Here is a 16,333-nt window from a genome sequence, read left to right as displayed (position 1 = left end):
GGTCACGCATTAGCTACGGATAAAGAACACAATTGCATTTTATCGTAGGCAATTTGAATGCACAAAAATACTGTGACAAGATCCTGAGGCCCATTGTGAGGCCCATTTTTAAAAAAGCTATCTCTGACCAACAGATGCATATCTGTATTCCCAGTCATGTGAAATCCATAGATTAGGGCCTAATGAATTTATTTCAATTGACTGATTTCTTCATATGAACTGTAACTCAGTAAAATCTTTGAAATTGTTGCATGTTGCGTATATATTTTTGTTCAGTATACATTTAAAGATTGGTCGTCTGAACACTAACGATAACAGTAGTTCCTCCTTTCCAGCAGCAAATCATTGATGGTCTTTAAGTGCTGGCCAAATAAAAGAGCGATGGGAAAGCTTCGAAGTAAACTGCTCTTCCGTTAGCGCTACAGTACAAGGCTCATATAAAAAAGGGGCTTAGAAACAGTTTCCAGGGCTAGTTTCCAAGCTAAAGTTGACTTTCTATGGCTGCCCTTACATAACCTGTTTCTGAAACCTTGTAAATGTCATGTTTATACTATAATACATTTCTGTGTCCTTTATATAACAATACAATGGAGAGAAAATCAGCCAGGGAAGTATCAAATGTCAATCATTCCGTAAAGCTTCATTTTAAACCCCTATATGACCAATAAGACCTTGTCCTCGTCTACTCTCACATCTGAAGCAGCCTGTCCTTTACAACAAGCTCTGACATTTCAACACCTAATTCAATTTGGTTTAGTGAAGGAGGTGAGATGCTTTATCTATTTCACCTTCCTGGACTCAACCTACAACTACCCTCCACTGCAATGCCCATGTGAGGGAATGGGGACATGACAGGGGGTGACCTGCTGGAAAGGAGAACACTTCTCTCTCTCTCACACACACACACACACACACACACACACACACACACACACACACACACACACACACACACACAGTGTAGTACTGTGTGTGCGCACGCGTGGCCATGGTTTCTTAGTACCACGCCATTACATCGTCACCCCGTCCTCATGTTCCCGTCTCTACTGTAACCTCAGTAACCACGTGCTGACAGTAATGGGTGCTGAGAAAACAGGAGATGAGAGTAAACAAACACACTAAGCACTTCTTCCTCACCCTCTCTCTCTCGCTCTCTCCTCCCCTAAGTTGTAACGAGACCCCTCTCTCTCCTCCCTCCTCTCCTAAGCTGTAATGAGACCCTCTCGCTCTCTCTCTCTCTCTCTCTCTCTCTCTCTGGGCGTAAAGTGATAGCACACAGAGGTCAGAGAGGGACAAGGGTCATTCTAACACCAAGGTGACAACCAGCAAACTAGGCCACGGTCTTGGACATCTTAGGCTTCTCTAGTTGAGACAGTTACAGACTCCAGCTAAAGCTGTCACTCATGCTACAAATCTAAGATGGTTATACAGTAGGTGGGTTGAGGGGTTGCTATGCTATTGAATCAATGTTAGGTGCAATGTAGTTTGCACCTAAAAGTGGTTGAATGTCCCGCTTAGATGTTCAGATCAATGAGCAACTGTAATCACATTGACAATATAGCTAACAGCCTTTTCAAATAAAATCAAATCAATTATTCCTATTGATCCTAAGGCTTTGTGGAGAAAATAAAAGCAATGTACTGTATACATAATACCTATACAACCATATACTGTACACATCAAGGTTTTCATAGTCTTATACAAACCCTAGACTAGGCTTACGCTGTTGTGCTAGCATAATAGGTGTTGGCTCTTGCTTTCGGATGTGAATTAGCTTACATCTAGCTAGCATACTGCCCATGATGGTTATAGACCTCAATGTTAGCAGAGGAGCGATGACCTCTTCGTTTGCATTGACAACATTACAGCATGGCTTTTGCTTTAAAGGGCATAGTTCAATTAAATGGTTATAATTAATAAATCGCTATACACATTTTACACCAATATACTGGATTGAATTGCTAGATTTGCCCAAGTCGTCATGCCTGTATCTCCAGGTCATCATTATAAATAACATGCAAACCTCACCGGCCATGTGGTGCTTGCCCGTGTGACCAAGCGTCTGCGTTGCCAAGCGCTAAAATAGAACTTGGTTCTATTAGTCGCATTGCAAGTCCCCTCCTTATTGGATATCAGGAAGATACAAACCAAGCGGATGTTTGAAAGACAAACGAGGCGAGATTAATTAAATATAACGAACTAAAAACGAACTAATTTTCCCTTTTTATCTGTGGATTAATCGTTGGCGTAGGGAAACACACGATTTGTATGACTTCAGGTCAAAATTCTACAAAGAACCAGGTAATAAGAGAACCATATGCATGTCAGGTAAAATAACGACCCAATGTTCATCTCCTAGGACAAACTAGCTAGCTAAATGGCCATGAATGTTTAATGTGTTTCAACTTGCCCCCAAATAAATATAGTTGGTTTTGATATTTGAACCTGCTTGTCATGATCGCGTCTGGTGTGGATGGACAATATCAACATGGTGGTCGCACGAACGGCCGGTGGTCAGCGTGTAAGAATGTTTTTTAATTGACTCACCTGGATAAATAAAGGTTAAATTAATTATATATTCTTGGCCATTGAGGTGGTTAGACGATAAAGAGCCATACAGTCCCCCCACACCTCATATCCTATACAGTGATGCCTAAAACCCCAAATGCCTATGGAACACAATATTTTCAAAAGGGGAGTGCTAAAAACCAATGGGGAATGTTAAACTGGTGACAAGGTCTTTTAAAAATGTCAAAACACTTGATGTGAATAAGGTGCAAGAGAGTAAAGAACAATAGATCAGGCCCATAAGATGAATTGTAAGATGCGACTACCGACAAGAGAATATGGAAAAAAACACCACAAAATGGTTCTGAAATGGCCCATACTAGAGCATTTTCTTAAAGGGAACTTGTAACAAACATATCCTCCTGAGCCCCAGCAATTCATTTTTTGTCAACTCTCTTTGAGGCCATACATGCCACTGTGTTAAGTCCTGTTGTACCTGAGAGGACATTCTGGGCTTTTCAATGATATCATGTGTGGGGGTGTGACCTGGATAACTTTCTCTTCCTGTATTTTCAAAATGGCTGCCAACACAATTAGCACATGTTGTGGTAAGAAGGTAAGTGTGTGTAATTGTGTAATTATCATTTTTGTGAGTTTGATATTCAAATTGCTTCTAGTAAGTAAATATCTTAGAAATTGTTTTCAGAGTAGTGTAATAATTTTTTCACATTAAATAAGAGCTTGTTTATAAATGTCCTCTGTAGTGGACATCAGGATGCGCCAACTATGTTTTTTACCTACTGTACCCATTTGGTGTAATGTTAATTTTCCATATTCACTATCAACCGTTTCCTTGTGTCCACTACAGTGCACATACAATAAACATTTTTTTTTTTCAAATTTGTCTTTGTAAATGATCTTTCCCCAAAACACTTAAGTACAAAAAAAAAAACATTCTACAACCTTTTTTTACTGGGTCTCAGGAGGATAACAGTATTTGATGACATTTTAGGGTTTGGCTTATATAGGGGAGTTTAGTCCGTTCAAGATCAACAAATCTCTTGGTGTTGGTTGCATCACAAACCTCCTCTTATGTAAATTTATACATCTCAGCGATGCTGCCAATTTTGTATGTTCGATTAAAATAGAGAGGCGATGCTTGAAGCGGTGATGCCAGGTTTGCGTCTCAACATTTCCAAGTCTGCGCTTGACACATTCCTTAGCCTTAGGGTCTCCAAAGGCGAGGTGGTAAAGAAAGCGGTCCATCGAGTTTAGCACAGTGAAAACATTACATCCAGCGTGAAGTACATCCATTGTTCTGCACAGAGTACACCAACTAGAACCCTGACCAACTGAATGACAAACGATGACAAAAGACAACCACATAAACAACAATCTCATATTAACCCTGAAATTAAAAACAAGCAGTTAAAAGGTTAATTGTGTGATAAAATGCACCTAGTGAAAAGGGGTTTACTCTAAGTGTCTGACTCAAAAATAAGGCTAACTTTTCTTGAAATTTGAAGAACGATTGTAAACATTATGAAAACAAATGTGGAACATTGTCTGTGACTAAAACAGTCCAAACATTTGGTAACGCATAATTATGTTCCCTCGTCTCTCGGGCTAATTCCCCCAAAACCCAAGATCACCCAAGAAGGCGACTGACTTCCTATCACTTAAAAAAAGAAAAAAAGAGCAATGACGACTATTGAAAAAAGATGGCTATTTAGTCTCCTTTTCTCTTTTGGTTCATAAAACAAGTTATGTCCGAAGTCTTTTCTTAACAGTTTTGGCTTTATTGGTTCCTCAACCAATGGGATAGCGAACTCAAATGAGGTGGTGGTGGAGTGAGAGGAGGTGGACCTTTCCCCAGTAGCGCCCCGCTCAGGGGGAGGAGCTGCTGCTACCAGGCCCCTCCCCATTCCTCACAATGGGAGGAGCTAGTTGTTTTTTTCAGGGAAGAAATGGTTCATCCTCCTCGTCCTCATTACTAGGGCCCGGGTCACTCAGACACCTCATCAGCCCTGGGTTCTTGTTGCCCCCCTCTTCCTCTCCCTTCTCCCCTTTCCCCACAGAGGACGGGTTCATCATCAGGCCCTGGTCCTCATCCCGGTCGGCCCCCTCCCTCTGACCCAGGCCCTGGCCTGTGGCACCCCACTTGGAGAACTCGTCCAGCATGTTGACAGAGTCCGGGGACTTGGGGGAGGCTAGGTCCACCTGGATGGTGGGGATGCCGTCTGAAGACGCCTTGATGTTGTAGAAGGCGTTGGGGTCTGCGTGGGGCAGGCAAGGAAAGGGTTAACGTACGGTACATTACTCCAAACAGGGGAGGCCAACCAAAGGGCACGTTGAGTAGGCAAACGTTGTGTAACGTTGCAGATAGAAATGTCATGAATAGAGCTTACTTGATTCCTATTCTACACGTCAAGTGTATGTTTGTTCCATATAATATCTTTATTTCTGAACGTTCCACAACGTCATGGCCGGCTGAACGTGGCCCTGATAGTGGTGATGAGCCACAATGTGTGCAGGGATTTTGTTCCATCCCTTGTTTAGTAGAAGCATTTGTGCTAGTGCGGAGATGGCCTAGAACATCAGCTCACACACTGTGCCTCTCCACGACTAGGGTTGGCCAACCCTGACTAGAACAAATACTTAAACTGTTCCCGAACAAAAACAGATATACAATACACATTCACAAAATCACAAAGCACCCACATTACACATTTTTAAATACACAATCATGAACAGACACTTACACCACAACTGTGATGCTGCATCATTCCGTAACCTGATCCTGTCAATCACATGAACAATTTATGCTAGAATCATGCATATTGCATTTAAAAATGGAAGCAAGCAACAGTTAAAATATGACATGCATATACAGTAAGTTTGTAGCCGAGGCCATTGGTCGCCACAGCCCATCACTTGTCTACACTCACTAGAACTGTACTACATACCTGGAATTACTTTGGCCACTCCCTTTTCAGCTTTGAAATCACTGCCTAAAATAGAACCAAGTGCAATACTGCTTTACATGCCAACTTACACATGCAAACATATTTCCAGTAGAAATATAATAAAAGGGGAGTAGCCTACTGTATAACAGAGTTACATAATAGTGCATTCTGTAGATAGCATCATTGGCAGCCATTAAACTTCATAAACGTTAACAATTTTGCCAAACTAAGTATACTAAATGCGAAGCAAATGGGTTCCTTCCGACTCAAAACTCTGCAATGGAACAAGTCTGTTTTCATCATCTTTCCTATTGCTTCATAAGCAACCTTACAATAAGTGTTGATTCACACTACTAAGCCAAGCTAGCCTGGTTACACATCCCCATAGTTACTGGAACCATGCTGGAAAGGACAATTGTAAAAGAAATACCAGCGCCAGCACAGTGCGGTAGGGTAGGGGTTGGCACGGTAGTGTAAAATGGGAGTGTCAGAGTGTGACGTGGGTGTAGGATGGACTCACCTGAGGCCAGTCTGGCTCTGCACATGGTGGGGGAGTCAGGAGGGGCGGCAGGGACCGTGAGATAGTTACTCATCTCTGTCATCTGTTCACAGGCACACACACAAGCAACCCTTTCAATATACAAGAGTTGTGGGTTCAATTCCCGCATCAGACACGCTTAGTGAATACTGTATATGGATTGTCGTCGACTGCCAGTCACTTTAGTTGAAAGCATATAGCCATATTATTTACGATACAATAGGATACTTTATTGTCCATTTTAATGGAAATACTTTTAGTGAGGTCAGCAATACATTCAAACACTAGATAGGCCTACACCAAATCAATGCAACACAATATGGCTGCCAATATCATAAAGCCCAACCAAGACACTTCTTGAAGACACCGCTGTTTAAAGTGCTATTAAAGTTTGACAGGTCAGTAAATTGTGTTTACTGGTCTGTTGGGATCAGCGTTTTCCTCCACTCTACAGTGCCCTTTTAAAAGTTATATTAAATCAAAATGTTAATTTTCAAAACAAACAATTCTGCTAGTATCCGCAGATCTCTCAGGTCTACAGTATCCTTTTTAAATCAAACAGTTATATTTAATCAAGATGTTAGTTCCATTTTCATTACATAATTAGAGACTGATTAAATGCAAGTTGGCCGTCGGGCCACAAGGCTGCATAAATAAATCAGGAACTGATTGTGTCAGGCAAATTATTTGAGTGGAAGGGGGGAGAGACAATTTATGGAACACTTTAATGACTAAATCCATCATAGTTAGACTAAATTAATGCAATGGTTTTAAAGAAAGTTTACTACTGTGAGCAGTGAGAGAACTTTGTGTCTGGTTGTCTGTTGAAGTTCCATCTAGGGCTGGGGGAGTCTTATAATGGCTTCCATAAATGATTTTGCAAAATTTCATTGTTTCACCCAGAAGAACCGATGTTTTGACCAGACCCAAAGAGCAGCGTTTGGCCACGTGGGCTTCTATCCTAAATCCCCTCTTTCAGAGAATAGGCTGTTTGGACCGGTTATTTTTGGGAGGATTCCACGTACCCGTCTATTTGTGTGTCATTTGGCCATGAGGGGATAAATAAAGTTCTATTGAATTTAATTAGTGGCATTCCAGACTAAGTGAGCACAACAATGGAGAGCGCAGCGTTCAATCTGGTTTAACCAGGCTAGGTGATTCTGGTAGTCTTACCTTCTTCTCTAGCTCGATCATCCTCTGCTTCTTCAGGATGAAGTCGTTCCATCCATCCTCGAAAGGATCGGCCACCAGAGTGTGTCTGTTGTAGGAGCGCAGCTGGAGGGAGAGACAACGCACACTCAACTCACACTATGGGACAGCAATGTTATAGAGCTAGGATCACACAATAATAATAATACACTTTTCAGGCACCAGAGTGCATCTGTTGTAGGAGCGCAGAGACAAAACACATTCATTCAACTCACCACGAGACAGGGAGGTCTAGATTAGGACCACACAGCAACAATGCACACTTGTATCCATAATGATACAGGCTCATGACTACTTTAGTACTATAATCTTAAAATATTTAATGTTTGACAATACTAATGAGGAAATGACAAACTGCAAAGCAATGTGATTAACGTAAAATGGATGCAAGCATGACTGTAAGTCGCTGTGGATAAAAAGCATTTATTATATTATTATATTATGTACAATTGTAATCTCTTTACAAACAGAGTGAGCATCTGAATTCCTACATTACTTGCTGAGAGCAAGCCCCTAATCGCTAAAAACAGATCTGAGATCAGCTTTGCAGTTGCCCTCCTAATGTTACACCTCAGATAAGCTGAGGGTAAATCTGATCCTGGATCAGTGCTCACCCTCTGGCGGGTCTTCTGCAGGTTACTCCTGAGGATCTTCCTGATCTCCTCCTCACGGCCCTTGGTGAACTGAGGCAGGGCCCGCTCTGCTACAGGAGGAGGCAGCTTCTTGGGCTGGATGTTCCTGGGAGAGAGGACAGAGAAAAACAAGATACATGTTCAAATCAAATCAAATTTTATTGGTCACATACATATACAGTGAGGGAAAAAAGCATTTGATCCCCTGCTGATTTTGTACGTTTGCCCACTGACAAAGACATGATCAGTCTATAATTTTAATGGTAGGTTTATTTGAACAGTGAGAGACAGAATAACAACAAAAAAATCCAGAAAAACGCATGTCAAAAATGTTATGAATTGATTTGTATTTTAAATGAGGGAAATTAGTACTTGGTGGCAAAACCCTTGTTGGCAATCACAGAGGTCAGACGTTTCTTGTAGTTTGCCACCAGGTTTGTACATATCTCAGGAGGGATTTTGTTCCACTCCTCTTTACAGATCTTCTCCAAGTCATTAAGGTTTCGAGGCTGACGTTTGGCAACTCGAACCTTCAACTTTCTATGGGATTAAGGTCTGGAGACTGGCTAGGTCACTCCAGGACCTTAATATGCTTCTTCTTGAGCCACTCCTTTGTTGCCTTGGCCGTGTGTTTTGGGTCATTGTCATGCTGGAATACCCATCCACGACCCATTTTCAATGCCCTGGCTGAGGGAAGGAGGTTCTCACCCAAGATTTGACGGTACATGGCCCCGTCCATCGTCCCTTTGATGCGGTGAAGTTGTCCTGTCCCCTTAGCAGAAAAACACCCCCAAAGCATGTTTCCACCTCCATGTTTGACGGTGGGGATGGTGTTCTTGAGGTCATAGGCAGCATTCCTCCTCCTCCAAACACAGCGAGTTGAGTTGATGCCAAAGAGCTCGATTTTGGTCTCATCTGACCACAACACTTTCATCCAGTTCTCCTCTGAATCATTCAGATGTTCATTGGCAAACTTCAGACGGCCTTGTATATGTGCTTTCTTGAGCAGGGGGACCTTGCGGGCGCTGCAGGATTTCAGTCCATCACGGCGTAGTGTGTTACCAATTGTTTTCTTGGTGACTATGGTCCCAGCTGCCTTGAGATCATTGACAAGATCCTCCTGTGTAGTTCTGGGCTGATTCCTCACCTTTCTCATGATCATTGCAACTCCACGAGGTGAGATCTTGCATGGAGCCCCAGGCCGAGGGAGATTGACAGTTATTTTGTGTTTCTTCCATTTGCGAATAATCGCACCAACTGTTGTCACCTTCTCATCAAGCTGCTTGGCGATGGTCTTGTAGCCCATTCCAGCCTTGTGTAGGTCTACAATCTTGTCCCTGACATCCATGGAGAGCTCTTTGGTCTTGGCCATGGTGGAGAGTTTGGAATCTGATTTATTGATTGCTTCTGTGGACAGGTGTCTTTTATACAGGTAACAAACTGAGATTAGGAGCACTACCTTTAAGAGTGTGCTCCTAATCTCAGCTCATTACCTGTATAAAAGACACCTGGGAGCCAGAAATCTTTCTGATTGAGAGGGGATCAAATACTTTTTTCCCCTCACTGTATTTAGCAGATGTTATTTCGGATGTAGCGAAATGTTTGTGTTCCTAGCTCCAACAGTGCAAGAGTATCTAACAATTCTATCTAACAATTCAAGGAGCTAGAAGCAGAGCTGCCATGTCTGTCGGCGCCATTCTTTTGTTGACTGTGGTTCTATGGATAACTATGGTTGTTTTTGGCCATTACCAAGCTCTAACTCACTTAGCAATTACTTCCTGTAACACCCGCGAGAAAGATTCAGGCACATTCTCCCATACCAGTTATTTACAGGAAGTAATTGCTAGTTCAGCCTCTTGACTTTCAAACCTCTCTGGCGCTCGCACGCACAGGCTTGTGCAGATATAGGCTAACACAACAATGTGGAAATGGCTATTAAGTGTAGAGCTGGTGGTGGTGAGCTAAAAGGAGGTGGAGGAGGGAAGAGGGTGGAGCACTCACTGCATGGAGACCTGCGAGGGCATGGCGGAGGGCAGCTTGACGCCCCCGCCGCTCTCCACCAGCTCGATGGCCTGCTTGAACTCCATCTTGTGGTAGAAGGCGATGAGCTGCGGCTCCTTGTAGCGCTCGCCCGCTATCAGGCACTTCTTTATGTACTTCTTGTTGAAGCGGTTCAGCCTGCAGGGTGGGGAAGAGAGAGAGAAGAGAGAGAGAAAACAGAGAGAAAAGAGAGAGAAGCGCGAGAAAGAAGAAAACAAGTCAACCTTCCCATCACACCGCCATTACCAGCCTCATTAAAACATTCTAAAAAGGTTAAGAATTCACTTTCCAAATTGATGAAAAGCTCTTGAATAGGCGTAGAGCACACACACTACATTGGAGACAGTGTGGTCACTGGCAGGAACACACACTGTGAAAACCAACCACTATAGGATGAGCCCAGAGTTTTCATCATAAAGCTAAACATTGTTTTATCCCGAAGCTCTAAAGTCTGTATGGAACTGGATCTGAAGGTGAAATATGACAACTGCCGGGTGATAAATCGGCTTACAGAGATGTCTGAACAAATCTTATACATGGTTCTCTTGAGAGAATAACTGCCACATATAACGCCCAAGGCTGTTCAAACGCAATACTGTTGTGGGTAAATAATGCATAGGGAAAGAAAACGTACAAAATTATTCAGATTTACTCGGTTATGAATGGCAATGCTTTATGATTACCATTACATTATTGGATTCAATAAGATTTCCTTGTAGGAAAAACATCTGTTCTGAAAGATAATCAACTTAAGGCGCTAGCTGTTACTAACAATGCCTGAGGGATCGCAGCTTCACCACCACGTTTCTGAGTTAACCGTGTTAACAAAGATGCTAAGGCTAAAAGTTCTAACTTGGAAAACAATTAAAACAGAAGGAAATAGACAATAAACAACTATAGACAACACAGGACAACTAACAAACTGATATTACTGGACTGGGTACTAGAAAGTTGTTGCCTTAATGATCGTAAAACTTGAATAAGAGGTAATCAACTGTTTTTATACAGTGAAAGAAATATACAGCCCTTGTTATCATGACCATTTTAGCCCCGCCTCTGCTACTTACTTGTCTTTCCAGTGGTGATGGCCATAGTGTCCACAGATGTCCTCGATGCCAGTCAGCAGATGGTCCAGGAACTAGGGGGAGAAAACAATGTTTACGTCTAAATATTGTATCTACGCTAACCAACAAGAGGAACAGATATTTGAAATGCTTTTACAATGGGAAGTAAAAGTGTAACCAAGCCTAATCTGTTCCTACTTTTTTTGTTTCTATTACATGTAAAATAGTCCAGTAAAGTATATTTTCACATCATACAGGCCACCATTTTCTCATTTTTGGATTATCCCTTAAGTAGCCTTTTCTCCACGGAGATCCTCCCAGAATCTGGCCAATAGAGAGAGCATTAGGCCTAGATGATGTCCATCACATTCACAGATTGAAGCAGAGAAATAGGCACTGACAGATGACGTTCAGTCTGTGGTCAATTTTGTTCCTGTACTTTGTTATGGCAACTGCTGTGACAGTTCTGCACAGGGACAGTTTGACATGCAGAGTTGCTATGGGAACAAGCAGTTTGGTCGTGCCACTGAATTTATTGCATAGCAATATTTTCAGGCAGCGAAGGGATTTTTTTTTGACAGTAGTTTCTGCATCAGTTCTATCTCTGGTAGAAGAAAACTTTACATTTGTCACAATAGATGGTACTTTATAATGAAAGCCTCAAGCAAGGTGACACACAGTATGTCAAGGTCAGTCCCAGGTGTCAATTAGTCAAGAGCCTCAAATATCCATTCATCAAAACAACCTACTGACCAATTTGTGAGACCACAAACACAATGGTCCCGACATTAAAACCCTGAGGGACTCTAAAAATCCTAAAACCCACTAGGCTCTTAAACACCATTATCCACTCCTGGTGCACTCCAGGAGTCCTACTACAGCTCTGTTTACTTTAATCACTGCCATTGTGGAGAAGAAACGATAAGCTGGTGACTGGGCCCTCTAGCCTAGAGCGCCGGTGACTCATCGCTCCTCTGTGCACCAGAGAGCCAACAGAGCCCCGCAGAGAGTCATTGTGTGTACAGTACGTGTCGTGCCATTATTCTGTGGCTATTATTAGCAACAGGAGCTACTGAGAGACGGTGTGCCATTCTGCTCAGTGGTCACTCAAGGGCAGAGAGAGAATGATCAGTAGCACCAGAGGAAGCCAGACCGAAGCAGGTGGATATTACTCGCCAATCTGGCAACCCGGATGGATGAGTCAGTGGAGAATGAGAGGATGGTCCATTGGGAGCCATGGAGCAATGTAGGAAGTTTCATTAGTCTGTGTTAAGAGGAAGCAGGGGAATACTGCTTTCCATTGGCTTTCCATTATTAAAACCCCAGCAAGGCAATGTCAGCAAGACAAAATTCATTAGCAGAAGATAATTATATTAATGGCCAGTAGGGGGGAAGCGCAGAGCAATGTTTAGCAGTCAACATGTAATGACTGTCCTGTACATCTGGACAGATACTGAATTTGAAAGTAAAATGGACATCCCTCAGTTGGAAATAACCAAATCATTAATTTAACCACAGCCATTAATGCAATAGCCCATTTTAAAGGGCAAGATGGTTAGATAATTAGGGTGAACAAGATCAGCCTAGCAGTGTAGCTTCAGTGCATTTCTTGTTCTTGTGCTGCAAATGTCATAACCTGACCAGGGCCTGTATTTATAAAGTATTTCAGAGTAGCAATGCAGATCTAGGATCAGTTTTAGATCATACAATATCAGCACTCTTACTATGAGACGCTTTATGAATACGGGCCCAGAGCTCGTATATCCCAGGAGAAACAAAAGGAAATTAACTGACTTGTCTGATGGGTGGTCTGGCTACAGAGGAGGGGAAGAGTAGGAGGGGCCAGGATGTGAGGGGGTTGATGGGGTTAAAGGTTACCTGGGTGTGGATCTCCTCATTGATGGAGCGCTTGGCCTCCTGCTTCTTCTTCACGGCTAACAGGTCCACCAGGGGTTTGATAGTCATGCCCTGAGAGGGGGAGGAGGAGAAGAGAGCGAGAGAAGGGAGATGTTACTAAGGTAACATTTGAGATCCTGAAGAACAAAATTATAAATGTCCATTTTTAAATACTACACGACATCAGCGACCTAAGAGAAGCCTGTAATGTCCATTACAAAACCTTTCATTCGTGTGCATGGTGTTTACTTTGTTCGTTTCCTCAAAGTCACTGCACAGAGAAGCACTGGCTATGGACAGATGCACACATTCACACTATGAGGTGATTTGCAAACTAACGCATATTGACTAGGCCTTACCCAAACTAAAACATGCCGCACACACACACGTCAGGCCCCTCCCCCCGACCCTTTTTTCTCTTATGGTGTGTGAGGAGTTGCTAAAAACCTTTACTCTTGACTAGAAGCAGCAGCTCAGGTGGAAATAAAATACATCCAATGTCCTCCCATAAAACACACACAAATCAAAAGGAATACCTCGGATGAGGGGTGACTTTCATATCATTTATTTTCATAGCTACTGTATTCTGTATCCATTTTGTGTATGTAGCAGTCAAGCAACATTTGCATTTAAATGAAGTTATGCGCAGGTGGTTGGTGGTCCGTGCATAAGGCCGTTCCATCGATGGCTGAGTCATGCTGGGAAAAGGTTTGATCAGAGCTGGTTAATATACAACTTGGCATATTGGTTCTAGCAATCTCTTTTATCCTGTTCCAGTGTGCATCGGTCTGTCTGTCCGTCCGTGTGTAGGCTTTAGCGTATCATTCTCTCTCATAAGGAGATTAAGTCTATCTGGTTAACTTTACACCCTAAGTAGATGACAACAGATTCTGGCCCTTAAATAATACCCCTGTCAGTACCACGCACACACACCCAATCAAAACACATGCATATAAACACTTACACATTCTAACAGGCTAACACCACACACACATTCCTACTGCAGCAAATCGCACCACTGTAGGTGAAACCCCCACCTAGTCTATAGCTAAGAACATCCCAGACTGCCAGCACTGAGTAAAAAAAAAAATGAATGAGTCATTTCCTGAAGACATTATATAAAAGGCTTATAGAAGGCTTTCTTTTAGTAGCTGCCATTTTGGGGATACTCTGCCAGGTGACGCGTGTCCTAGAACGTCAACATGCATCAACAGTTTCACTGTAAGATGAGTTTGCTCAGCAGGACTGGGGAATATTTGACGCAAGGAGCTTCAAAACGGACCGTGTGTGTGCTTCAAAGTAGTAGCTGCAGTGACATTTTGTCACACCAGCATTGCATTGGGCTGAAACAAACCATGAAAACCATTGACTACTTTAGGCCTTGAAATATACTAAGGACAAGAGAGCAAAAGCACAATTGAGCAGCAAAGCAAACTATTTTGACACAAAAGCACTCTGTAATATAGTCAACTTCCTACTAAATTCGGAATAAATAAAAATGCTGTCCTTTGTGTTCACTCAGTGACAAATTTTATTTGATAGTTAGATAGAGGGTTGCCAGGTACCAGATATTTTTGTGCCATCTTGCCAACTCCTATGGTCATTGGCATGACAACTATGGCTGGCGTGATCACTGTGGTCATTGGCGTGACCACTGTGTTCATTGGTGTGACGAGGTGGCGAGACAGCACGAATCAGATCTGGGACCAGGCTAGAGGACTGGCCCAGTACCCACCTGTACAAACACGGTGAAGAAGATTTCGGTGATGATGGCGGTGAGGAACATGGTCCTCATGGGGAAGTGGTCCTTGTTTAACAGGTAGCCCAGGGAGAAGGCGATCGCCCCACGTAGGCCACCGTAGGCCACAATGAACTGGTCCTTGGTGGTCAGCTTGACGATGCGGAACTTGTTGATGATAAAGGTAAGGCCCACCACGCCTGGGAGAGAGAGAGAGAGCGCAGAAGAGAATCAACCTGATTGACTCCATGTCTGCTCCCTCCTTACACACAGCCAATACCAGCCTCTTTACAACCTAAGAAAGGTTAAGCATCCACTTTCCAAATTGATAAAAAGCTTGAGAGAGAGAGAGAGAGAGAGAGAGAGAGAGAGAGAGAGAGAGAGAGACAGAGAGACAGAGAGAGAGAGAGACAGAGAGACAGAGAGACAGAGAGACAGAGAGACAGAGAGACAGAGAGACAGAGAGAGAGAGAGAGAGAGAGAGAGAGAGAGAGAGAGAGAGCGAGACAGAGACAGAGACAGAGACAGACAGAGAGAGAGCACAAAAAAGCAGAAAACTATAGGATGTTTGGTGAGAATAGAGAATGGTCAATGGTGATAAAGTGCAATGTCAAGTCACTAGGTTTCAAACTAGCAAGCAAAGTCAGATGGAGGTCTGCTTTGGGTCTATCTATAACTGCGGAAATGACATAATACTTAAAATATTTATGCTTCCTTTTTTAGGGACGTGTATCTGACGAGTCTGTTGATATCTGGGCTTCCTCGATGTGAGGACCATGTGGAAACCACAAGGAGCACTTCCTCTAACAGTTGCCTCATTACCTAACTGAAATGTAGTGACTGGTATTTCAGTCTGGCTCCAAGAATAACTATCCCTTGTCAAATTGAGAAAGTAGAAAATCTGTGTCACATCATCTACAGAAACAACTTGACCAAATGATGACAAACTATGAGAAAGTTGGGCCTGTCATGTAATTTATCTCACTATCTTTTGGAGTCATATGATGTAGAGACTTGTTCAGTACTGTGAAGAAGGTATCCATGTCTGACTCACCAATTACACGTGACACCAGACAAAGGATGACGGTGACGGAGACGAAGGTCCAGTTCCAGGCATGCGGCCCGGCCACCGTGGCCACGCCCAGGAAGATGAAGATGAGCGTCTCACTCACGCTGCTCCACATCTTCAGGAAGTACTTGATGGTGGTGTGGGACTTGTGGGATACGTTGGCCTCCACGTAGGGCCGCATCACCGCGCCGCACGCAATCAGCCTGGAGAGAGAGCAGGACAAGGGATGATTATAAATGAGTTCTCTGAGAAATAAAATGTTTTATTGTCTGACAATGTTCCATCATTTAATGTCTATTCTGAATTGTAGTATCTTAGATCGAACACTCCAGACATGTAAGTACGTTTTAGAATTGAATTCTGCCATCTATTGCCATCTATTGGTAAACAGAATACTTACCATAAATATACCAGGGGCAACATATATACACACATGTTATTATTGATCAAATCAGAGCCATATTATATTTGTGCGCTCGTGAATGAGCCCTACCACCCCACCTTTTATGGTAACAAAAACACCATAATTTGCTGTATGATTTGGAAATGTTGGAACTGGGCCATGATAGTTTCTAAAAGAAAGCGCAATGACAAATTTGATCACATTTCTGTAGAAGTGTGGGCAGAATGTTTGAATCTTTTGCAGTGACTTTTTCAAACAAAAAATGCATAC

General features: G+C 42.8%; 1 pseudogene; it reads right to left on the bottom strand.

Annotated features, from left to right (window-relative positions):
- Positions 1-210: 210 nt before the first annotated feature.
- The window catches only part of LOC123487911, a 43,781-nt pseudogene continuing 27,658 nt past the window's right edge, over positions 211-16,333 (bottom strand).

Source organism: Coregonus clupeaformis, unplaced genomic scaffold (genome assembly GCF_020615455.1).
Source record: "Coregonus clupeaformis isolate EN_2021a unplaced genomic scaffold, ASM2061545v1 scaf1879, whole genome shotgun sequence".
In the NCBI taxonomy this organism is placed as follows: domain Eukaryota; kingdom Metazoa; phylum Chordata; class Actinopteri; order Salmoniformes; family Salmonidae; genus Coregonus; species Coregonus clupeaformis.
Note: the sequence above shows the minus strand (reverse complement) of the source record. Positions and strands in the feature narration are given on the sequence as shown.